At 50.6% G+C, this 10,013-nt stretch overlaps 1 protein-coding gene across 3 annotated transcripts in view; it reads left to right on the top strand.

Annotated features, from left to right (window-relative positions):
• Positions 1-10,013, top strand: part of CHDH (choline dehydrogenase) — a 34,034-nt gene that overhangs the window by 1,384 nt on the left and 22,637 nt on the right. The window contains exon 2 of one of the 3 annotated variants that reach the window (XM_081819166.1): positions 5,764-5,935. The exons of the other annotated variants lie outside the window; for them this stretch is intronic. The gene's annotated coding sequence lies outside the window, so the exon portion shown is untranslated. The remainder of the gene's footprint in view (positions 1-5,763; positions 5,936-10,013) is intronic. 3 annotated transcript variants of the gene reach the window in all.

Below are 10,013 nucleotides of genomic sequence, written 5' to 3'. Positions count from 1 at the left end.
ATGCAGAGGTGGTACCGGGAGATAGGATTTGTGAGTCAGACATATAAGGGGGGGGGGGGTGGCGAGAAAACCCGGGGGTGAGGGAGCAGCCCTCACGGATCAATGGGGCAGAGAGGTCAGGGTTGGCCTGGCTTACATCACTGGCAGTCAGGGGTGGTTTTGGCAAGAAGGGAGAAGACGGGCATGGGAGGAAGTGGGTTCAGAGACTGGAGTGGGGTCAGGGGGGTTGGTTTTAAGAAAAGGAGAGGCGGGGGTTCCTTCTACAGGGGAAGGGGCTGGTGGGTGAAGGGGGCAGGTGAGTATGGTGTGGAGGTCACTGAGCATGCGGTGGGGGGGTGGAAGGAGGGAACCTGGGCAGGGGGTGTGGGGGGCACAGTGCTGGGGCTCCCGGATGGTGATGATGCCCGTGGCCGGCTCTGCAGACAGGACTGCAAGGTGAGGCGTGGCAGGAGGGCCCTGCCACAGCTGGTGTTCTCTGCGGACAAGCAAGCTGTCCTGCCTGTCTTCTCGGGGGTCCACACTGGCTTGGAAGGTCATTCCAAAAAGTGTCCTTCATGAGAGGTCCTTGGTGATCAAGCATACAGCCTTTGAGGGCCCTGCTGCAAAGGACACCATTTATTTGACTACCTAAGCCCAATAACGCTGTGGCTTTCTAAACCGGGGGCAGGGCCACTAAATACCCAGTGGTCTCCGCTTCGTCTCTCTCTGTGTGGCCAGTCACTGCTTCTCAGAGCCTCAGGTTCCTTTTCTGTCCCACGGGGCGGAGGAGACAGTGAAGTGACATCAGCTCGCAGAGGTGACTTGAGCCTGTGAGGGAAGTAACCTTTGGAGGTACTCTGACCCTACCCCTTCAGGCACAAATTGCGCCCGTTCTGGGTTTCTCAGAGAGCCGCCACGCAGGGTGCCTTCCTGTCCCGGGATTTCGGAGGCACCGCTAAATGCTTGAACGCACAAATGATGCGCACCTTCCTGCCAGGTGGTGCTTACAAAGCTGCCTGCCCAGGAGAGCCGGTTTGGGCTTCTTCCTCTTTCTCCTCTTCCTCCTCTGGAGGAGTGACGGTCAGGGCCTCTACTGGAGCCCAGAAGGCTGCCCTGTCCAGTCCCCGGGGGCACCTGACTCCACATTCCCCGGGACAGGCTCTGTGCTGCCAGGGGCGGCCGAGACGCAGGATTTGCCTGGTGTGCCACTCTCCAGCCGCTGGCTTTGGGTGAAGCTCTTGGTGTCTTGGAGCCTCAGTTTTCCTATCTATAACCTGGGGCTGACTTCTACCCTGCTGGCCTGGCAGGGCTGTGGGGACACTCTGAAGAGATAGGGAGAAAGTTGAAGGATTTCAAGATGCTGTGTAAATTTGGGGGCAGGGCAGGCAGGACAGACAGCCAAAGTAATACCTCTGCAACCCAAGGAAGGAAATTCCTTTGGACCCAAGTGCAGCGACAGCCTCAGGTTCTGTCACCTTTATCAGGCCTTCGTTTCTCTGCCTGGTCCATCCCTGAGAGAACAAGGTCATTGAGGTTGTTGACACATCCCGCGCCCCGCCTCGGCCCAGATGGAATTTTCCACTTTGCTCCTTTTGCAAATATTAATCAAGGCCCTGGCCCGTCAACAGTGGACTCATTGTCTCGTGAAGAGCAAGCAGTTTCTGGGCTGCTTCCCAGGGCCCCAGCGGCCCACCTGCGCTGGGACATGGGGCCGTTGGGAGCACCTCTGCCCTGGGTAGCCCTCTGACCCCTCTGCTCCGCTGGTTGAGCTTTGCAGGGTCGAAGGTAATGTGTGCTTTGAGCCAGGGACGGGAAGCCACACGGAAGGCCCGCACCCCCGTGTTCCCCACGGGGCCACACAGCGGCGGTCATCTGCTCTGCTGCAGTGAGGAGGGGCCAGGCTGGGGACGGCTCAGGACCCGGACTCCTGCCTGACCCAGGAGGAAGGCCAGCGAGGTCCCGGCCCGTGTGCACTCGCGCTGGTGCTGGCGTGTGTGTGACGCTGTGACCTCGAAGCCGGTCGGGACACGGGGGGTCGGGGACCGCTGTTCTCCCAGAGCCCCATCTGTCCATGGGGTGCTGAAGTCGGCCCCACAGCGCTCTGGGAGGGTTACCGGAGACGCTGGGGGCACAGAGCAGGGTTGGTGATCTAGTTTTGACCAGTGATACATGAATTAGTCTATTATCAGTGATCTTGTTATTGGCCATGGTGGCACTCGACAGAGGAGGAAGCAGGGTGAGTGGAGCTATGCGGGGAGTAGGGCGAGGACAGGACCCCGGCCACACTGGGAATGTGACAAAGTCGCCACGTGCTTTGGCTTGGCACCTTTCATTTTCTGAAGGGTGTTTTTTTGGCTCTTACTTCCTTTTGCTGTCCCAACAAACCTACGAAAGAGGTGGCTCTGTTCCCATTTTATAGATGAGAAAACTGAGATCCAGAGGGGCTAAATAAACCACGAGTGGTGACCGCTTTGGGGCTGCAAGCCAAGGATCTTAACCAGCAGCTCCTTTCCTTTTTGGAAAGCCCATTATCTTACGAGGGCACCCAATAGACATAAAGCCACTGTGTGCAATTGCTCTTAAGAGTTTCTCAACTCTGACTTCCCGGTTCTGCGCTTCCACGGCTGCGTGTGGGCTGGCGCTGGTGGCCGGCGCTCCTGAATCCGGGCAAATCTGGGTGGGAGGTGGGTTTCAAACAGCATACCCACAGGGCCAGTGTCCCACCTGACAAGCAGGGATTTTCTTAACCGCCTCAGAAATCCAGCCGCTGTTCACATTCCCAGGATCTAAGTAAGATCCGTGCGTTATTCGCAAGATTTTGCTCCCTCTCCCTCTGTCTTGTTTATTTTTCGCTGGCATCTGTTGTTGAAGAGATGTATGGCATTCCCCTTGTGGGGTTTCTGGGTGGCCTTTTCTGTGCTCCTCTGACTTGCTTCTGAATTGGTGGGTGGATCCACAAGTGTGAGCAGATTCGGGTTTGATTTTTTTGGCAAGGGTATTTCGTAGGGGTGGTGTCTCTCCTGACTGGATGGGGGGCCCCCCCAGATGTGGGGTGACTGTTGTCACCATCCTGGCCCGAGAGCACAGCGCCAGTTGTGAAGGTAGTACTTCCGGGGACAGGGCCAGCCTTGGGGCATCAAGGGCCTCCATGGTCACTGGGAGCCGAGCTTGGTGCTCGGCTCTGCTCAGGCTGTGGCTGGAGGGAGCAGGCTACACGGTCACTATTTAAAGGGGTTCACAGGTCCTTTCATGTGGATGGGCCCATTCTTTCACTCCGCCACCCCCTCTTGGTGGACAGTTAGGTTTTGTCATTCCTTGCCAGCATAAACGACTGGAGGACAGACCTCTTCTGCTTGCTTTCTCATAGTCGTGAAGAGTCCTCTTCTGGTTAAATTCCTAGAAGTGAGATTGTGGAGACAGAGGGCGGCCCCTTTAAAGTCCTGATGTGTCCATCCCCTTTCGGAAAGGTTTACGCACTCCGCAGCTGTGCCCAAAGCAGAATCGCTGTCATTGGCCTTGCCCTGGTGGAGCTTCTCGAAGGTTGAAGCAGGTTTTGTGCCTCAAGCCTGGCAGAGACTGCCTGCTCCCTCCCCAGAGTTCTGTCATCTCTTCTTGGGTTACCAACGAAGGCCAGGACTTCGGTGGCCCAAAAAGTCTGACCCTAGCCCAGTACACTGCACAGGCCAGAAGCTGGAGTGGACACACACACACACACATACAACACGTGTGCGTGCATGCCAAGAAATTGTGAAGAACCTGTTACAAGTGTTGTTCCAGAAAGTTTGGTCAGTTCTCCAGCTGTGTGACTTTGGAGACAGACTGTGTCCCAAGTGTGGGCACTGCTGAGATGGGGCACAGTTATTCTGGGCACAGTTCTGTTGCAATTTGACTCCACCAAAATTATCAAACTTGTTGTGCACTGGTCACGAGCTCACAATTACATGGAAATTTATCATTCTGCAAGAAATTCTGACCGTGAAATTTGGCAAATTATTCAATACACGTATTTACCTACTGATTTTAGAATTTGAAATGAGAATTGTTAGTTGCTGCCAAGTACGACGCTGACAAAAGCCTCTAGCAGTACTTCATAGGGTGAGGTGGCTCCTGCATTCGTTGTCCCTCATTGATTGTCATCTGCGCTCGGCCCATCTGCTGTGTCCCTCACTGGAGTTGGAGGTGGGGGCCTGAACTGACCGAAGCCTCGCTTCGCAGACAGAAGTGCCACAGGGACCTGGTGGCCAGCTCCAAGAGGACTGGCCGGGTGGAAGGGGTGGCTCGGTGTGGCGGCCCTGCGCCCCAGGGAGACCAGTGTGGCACGAGGGTCTTCTCCCCTGGACTGGGGAGCAGAACAGATGGAAGTCTCCTCTTGCCCCTTCCTCTCCTGCTCAGAGCCCAGGAGTGGACAGACAGGGCCCTAAACAGAGCCAGGGTTGGTCCCAGGAAACAGGGCGAGTCAGGGGAATAGACACCCAGACTCAGAAGGAAGCCTCGGATGCCACCTGACCTGTGGTAGGACTCCCCACCCACCCCCTAACACACACACACTCCCTCAGGTGGACACACGAGCTGTCTTGGCTTTCTCTGGTTCCTTACCTCCGCCCCACCCCTCACTTTCCACACGGCCAATGCCAGGGAACTCCTTCCCAGCCCAGGTAGCCCAGCAAAGTGGAAAGGGCTACTTCCCTGTCACTCCTGCCCCCTGAGGGTCAGTCTGCCCACCCACCTGGTCTGGAAGCCTGAGAGGGCACTGCACTAGGGATGAGGGGGTCCCTGCTCCCAAGGCTTTCCCTTTGGGCAGTGAGCCCTCCCTCTGCAACCCCTTATTCCCTTGCACACAGTGAGTGTGTTGTAGGACCTGTCACTTTGCAACACTGTGAGCCAGGAGCCTGAGTGACTCCTCTGCTCCGCCCCCCACCCTCCCCCCACCCCCTGCACCTGGCCCAAACCTGCCTTCTGAGGGGAGGAGGGAGCTGGTCCCCTCAGATGGGTCTCAGGAACAGGGAAATGTTGCTCTTGGGGAGGAGCGGCCTGGAGCCTGGGCACCCAGCCTGCCAGGAGAGAAGAGGAAAGCCCACCCCACCCCACCCCTGGCCATGGGGCAGAGAGCTAGACCATGTGCCTCCTGAGAAGGGAAGTGAGAGCGCCCTGCACTTTCCTGTCCCCATTATTCAGCAAATCTTGGGCCAGGGATTCTGGGAGAGCGGGGGAGGGAGACAGAGGCACCCTGAGGGACTTTCCCAGTTTCAACAGAGGTGGGCACCAGACAGACGGCCCCAGTTTAGTCTGCCCCTGCCAGAGGCTGGAGGGATGCATGCCTAGTTGAAGGTCAGATCCAGAACTTTGAGAGCAATTAAAGGTCCCTCCATGGGGGGCATAGGGAGGGGGGTGTTGGAGGCAGAGCTGTGATAGGAGATGGAGTTTGGAGTGACTGGGGTCAAGGAGAGTAAGTGACCTGCCGTCACCGCATGAATAAGGGACCTGACTTCACTTCTCCACAGTAGGCTTGGGGCCTCCTGGTAAAGGTGCCATGTTGCTTCCTAACCCTGTCGACTTTTATTATCAATTATTTCAGACCTTCAGTGGAGCTGTCAACCCTACTCAGAGGCAATATCCTGGGCTTCTTTATACTTTTCTCAGTCATAGTTTTGAGTCCCTCAACAACATCCAGAATTGTATAAGATACGGGAGGTTTTTTTTTTTATTATGGCAAAATGTACGTAACATAAAAATTAACCATTTTAACCATTTTTTTTATAAAGATTTAATTTATTTATTTGACAGAGAGAGAAACAGCAAGAGAGGGAAACACAAGTGAGGGAGAGGGAGAAGCAGGCCTCCCACCGAGCAGGGAGCCCGATGCGGGGCTCGATCCCAGGACCCCGGGACCATGACCTGAGCCGAAGGCAGACGTTTAACGACTGAGCCACCCAGGCGCCCCCCATTTTAACCATTTGTAAGTGTACAATTCAGTAGCATTAAGTACATTCACAATGTTGTGCAACCATCACTACTCTCCATTTCCAAAATGTTCCGTCACCTCAAACAGAAGTTCTGTACCTGCAAAACAGAACGGACATACCTCATTTTACTGCGCTTTGCTTTATTGTGCTTCACAGATCTGTTTCTCACAAATGGAAGTTTGAAGCAACCCTGCGTCAAGCAAGTCTGTTGTTGCCATTTTTCCAACAGCGTTTGCTCACCGCATATCTCTGTGTCACAGTTTGGTAATTCTCACAGTATTCCCAACTTTATTGTTCGTTATGGGGATCTGTGATCCGTGATCTTTGATGTTCCTGTTGTCATGGGTTTTGAAGTACCATGAACCGAGCCTATGTGAGATGGGGAACTTAACCTATAAATGTTGTGTGTCCTGACTGCCCCACCAACCCACCACTCCCTTTCTCCCTCCCTCTCCTTGGGTCTTCCTAGTCCCTGAGACAAAACAATATGGAACTTAGGCCAATTAATGACCCTACAGTGGCCTCTGAAAGGAAGAGATCCACGTCTCTCAGTTTAAATCAAAAGCTAGAAATGATGAAGCTTAGAGAGGCATATTGAAAATTTAGGCCGAAAGCCAAGCCTCTTGAGCCAAATGTTAGCCAAGTTGTGAATGCAGAGGAAGTCCTTGAAGGAAATTAAAAGTGCTACTTTAGTGAACACTCGAACGATAAGAAAGTGAAACAGCCTTATTGCTGCTATGGAGAAAGTCTGAGTGGTCTGGAGAGAAGATCAGACCAGCCACCGCATTCCCTTAAGCCAAAGCCTCATCCAGAGCAAGGCCCGAACTCTCTTCAATTCTGTGAAGGCTGGGAGAGGTGGGGAAGCTGCAGGAGAAAAGTCTGAAGCGAGCAGAGGTGGGTTCATGAGGTGGAAGGGAAGAACGTAAAAGTACAAGGTAACGCAGCAAGCGCTGATGTAGAAGCTGCAGCAAATTATCCAGAAAGATCTAGCTCAGCTTGGGGCACCTGGGTGGCTCGGTCGGTTAAGCAACTGCCTTCGGCTTGGGTCATGATCCCAGGGTCCTGGGATCAAGCCCCACATCAGGCTCCCTGCTCCGAGGGAAGCCTGCTTCTCCCTCTCCCTCTCCTACTCCCCTGCTTGTGTTCCCTCTCTCACTGTGTCTCTCACTGTCACGTAAATAAATAAAATCTTAAAAAAAAAAAAAGGTGGCTACACTAAACAAAAGATTTTCAGTGTAGATGTAACAGCCTTCTATTGGAAGAAGATGCCATTTAGGGCTTTCATAGCTGGAGAAGAGAAGTCAAGGCCTGGCTTCTATGCTTCAAAGGACAAGCTGATTCTCTGTTTAAGGGTGAATGTAGCTGGTGTCTTTAAGGGCTCATTTACCATTTGGAAAGTCCTAGGGCCCTGAAGAATTATGCTCTCTCTACTCTGTAAGTGATCAACAAAGCCTGGCTGACAGCTCATCTCTTTACGACATGGTTTACCGAATATTTTAAGCCCACTATTGAGACCTATTGCTCAGAAAAGAAGATTCCTTTCCAAATATGACTGCTCATTAACAAAGCCCCTGGTCACCCAGGAGTTCTCATGGAGAGAGACAACAAGATGCATGTTGTTTCCCCGCCTGCCAACACAACGTCCATTCTTCAGCCCACGGTTCGTGGAGTAATTTCAACTGTCGAGTCTTATTATTTAAGAACCATGCTTCGTAAGACTATAGCTGCCACAGACAGTGATTCATCTGATGGATCTGGGCAAAGTCCATTAAAAACCCTCTGGAAAGGATTCACCGCCTAGATACCATTAAGAACATGTGTGATTCTTGAGACGATAAGCTTTATCAACATGGACAGGAGTTTGGAAGAAGCGGATTCCCGCCCTCCTGGAGGACTTTGAGGGGTTCAAGACTTCCGTGGAGGAAGTGACTGCAGATGTGGTGGAAACAGCAGGAGAACCAGAATCAGATGTGGGGCCGGAAGATGGGACAGCATTGTTGCAATCTCATGGTAAAACTTGAACGGATGAGGAGTTGCTTCTTAGGGGGTAGGCAAAGAACGTGGTTTCTTGAGCTGGAATCTGTTCCAGGTGAGGATGCTGTGATGATTTTTGAAATGACGACAAAGGAGTTAGAATAGCAGATCACCTGAGTTGATAAAGCAGCAGTGGGGTTTGAGAAGATCGACTCCAGTTTTCAAAGAGGTTCTACTGTGGGTAAAACGCCATCCGAGGCATCGCATGCTACGCATCGCATTTGTGAAAGCAAGAGTAACTCGGTGCGGCAGACTTCTCTTAAGTCTTCTTAAGTCTTGTCCTACTTAAGAAATCGCCACAGTCGCCCCAGCCTTCAGCACCCACTGCCCTGATCAGTCAGTGGCCCTCGACATGGAGGCAGGGCCCTCCATCAGCTGAAAGATTAGGACTCTCTATAAGCTCAGATGACTGTTAGCAGTTTTTAGTAAAAAATATATATATATAGTTTTAAATTAAGGTATATACATTGGTTCTTTTAGGCATAATGCTATTGCACACTCTATAGACCACAGTATAGGGTGAACACAACTTTTACACGCACTGGGAAACCACAAACTTCATTTGACTCACTTTGTTGTGATGTTTGTTTTATTGCATTGATCTGGAACCAAACCTGCCATATCTCAGAGGCGTGCCTGTAACTCCCCATTTCTTCTCCCTGCCAGCCCCTGGTCACCTCGAATCTACTTTCCATCTCTTCGAATTTCTCTCATATAAATGGAACCATGCAACAGTTGTCCTTTTGTGACTGACTTACTTCACTTCACATAGTGTTTTCAAGATTCATCCATGTTGTAGCATGTATGAGAATTCTGTTCTTATTTGAGGCTGAATAATACTCTGTTGCATGGATATACCACACCCTGCTCCTTTAGTCACCTCTTTTTTTTTTTTTTTTTTTTAAAGATTTTTTTTATTTATTTTTTTGACAGAGAGAGACATAGCGAGAGCAGGAACACAAGCAGGGGGAGTGGGAGAGCGAGAAGCAGGCTTCCTGCCGAGCAGGGAGCCCGATGTGGGACTCGATCCCAGGACCCTGGGATCATGACCTGAGCCGAAGGCAGACGCTTAACGACTGAGCCACCCAGGCGCCCCCTTTAGTCACCTCTTGATGGCCACTTGTGTTCTTTCTACCTTTCTGCTATTATGAATGATTCTGCTGGAAACACCGGAGTACAAGTATCTGGGACCCTGCTTTCAGTTCTTTTGGGTATATATCTAGGAGTGGAACTGCCAGATCGTATGGTAATTCTATGTTTAACTTTTTGAGGACCCGCCCAACTTTTTTTTTTGCAGTGACTGTGTCATTTTATGCTCCGGCCAGCAGTGCACAGGAGTTCCAGTTTCTCTACATCCTTGTCAACACTCGTTATTTTCCTTAAACTTTATTTCAGACATCCTAATTCTAGATTTATTCCTATTTTCTGTTTCTTCATGATTCAGTTTAGGGAGATGGTATATTTCTGGGAAGTTGTTGGGAATTTTCATCTAGGTTATCTAATTTGTTGGCATACAGTTATTCATAGTCCTCTCTTATAATCCTTTTTATTTCTGTAAAACAGTAGAGATGTCCCCGCTTTCATATCTGATTTTACTAATTTGTGTCTTCTCTCTTTTTTCTTACCTCATCTACTTAAAGGCTTGTCTTTGTTTTTGAAGAACCAACTTTTGGCTTGATTTTCTCTATTGTTTTTTTGTTCCTTATTTCATTTATCTCTGTTCTAATCTATTATTTCCTTCCTTCTGATAGCTCTGGGTTTAGTTTGCTCTTCTTTTTCTAGTACCTTAAGATGTAAAGTTAGGGGTTTGTTTGTTTTTTTGAGATCTTTCTTCTTTTTTAATGTATGCATTTACAACTAAAAATTTCCCTCTTAGCACCGCTTTTGCTCCATCTCATAAATTTTGGTGTATTGTTTTCATTTTCATTTGTCTCTAACATCCCTTGTGATGTCTTCTTTGACAAATTGGTTGTTTAAGAGTGTGTTGTTTAATTTCCACATATTTGTAAATTTTCTAGTTTTCCTTTTGATATTGAT

Source organism: Leptonychotes weddellii, chromosome 1, assembly GCF_054177405.1.
Source record: "Leptonychotes weddellii isolate Sample4059 chromosome 1, ASM5417740v2, whole genome shotgun sequence".
Classification (NCBI taxonomy): Eukaryota; Metazoa; Chordata; class Mammalia; order Carnivora; family Phocidae; genus Leptonychotes; species Leptonychotes weddellii.
The sequence above is the reverse complement of the archived record's forward strand: the minus strand, read 5'-3'. Positions and strand labels throughout refer to the sequence as shown.